This window comes from Octopus bimaculoides, chromosome 9, assembly GCF_001194135.2.
Source record: "Octopus bimaculoides isolate UCB-OBI-ISO-001 chromosome 9, ASM119413v2, whole genome shotgun sequence".
Classification (NCBI taxonomy): Eukaryota; Metazoa; Mollusca; class Cephalopoda; order Octopoda; family Octopodidae; genus Octopus; species Octopus bimaculoides.
Window position 1 is genome coordinate 6,444,884 of NC_068989.1, and position 512 is coordinate 6,445,395.

At 28.5% G+C, this 512-nt stretch overlaps 1 protein-coding gene and 1 long non-coding RNA gene across 2 annotated transcripts in view; one reads left to right on the forward strand and one right to left on the reverse strand.

Annotated features, from left to right (window-relative positions):
• Nucleotides 1–512, reverse strand: part of LOC106875003 (pikachurin) — a 459,438-nt gene that overhangs the window by 384,669 nt on the left and 74,257 nt on the right. The gene's annotated exons all lie outside the window — the stretch shown is intronic.
• The window catches only part of LOC106876857 (uncharacterized), a 3,803-nt gene that overhangs the window by 1,166 nt on the left and 2,125 nt on the right, over nucleotides 1–512 (forward strand). The window lies entirely within an intron of this gene.

Below are 512 nucleotides of genomic sequence, written 5' to 3' on the forward strand. Positions count from 1 at the left end.
ATATATATATATATATATATATATATATATATGCGTATCTCTATCTTTGTGTTTGATTATTTTTATTTCTCCCATGTGTCTGTCCATATGCAAATTACATGCTTGAATAAAATATGAGCCAGAAAAAAAAATTTCCATATATGTGTGAAATTACACATATATCTTTACATACATAAAGCCGACTATTTGAGTGTATAAGCATGCAAAGAGTTGTGTGTTTAAATATATAAAGCCGTGTTTTATGATCTTCTGTAGTCTTTATATAATGCCAAACCCAAAATATAAAAACAACCAGACAGGTCTGAGCTGTATTTATAAAAGATGCTAATCTAGAATGTATGAAGATGTCACAGGTGTATTTGTCAGTCTATCTTCACCAACAAAGAATTCTATGCCCTCCACATATTTTTATATTCTGATTGTCATTTGTTGTAGATGATAATTTTTGCTTCATTTTAGTGTATTTTCCTTTCAATTTTCAGAATTAAATCCATTTTCTCTCTCTCTCTCTC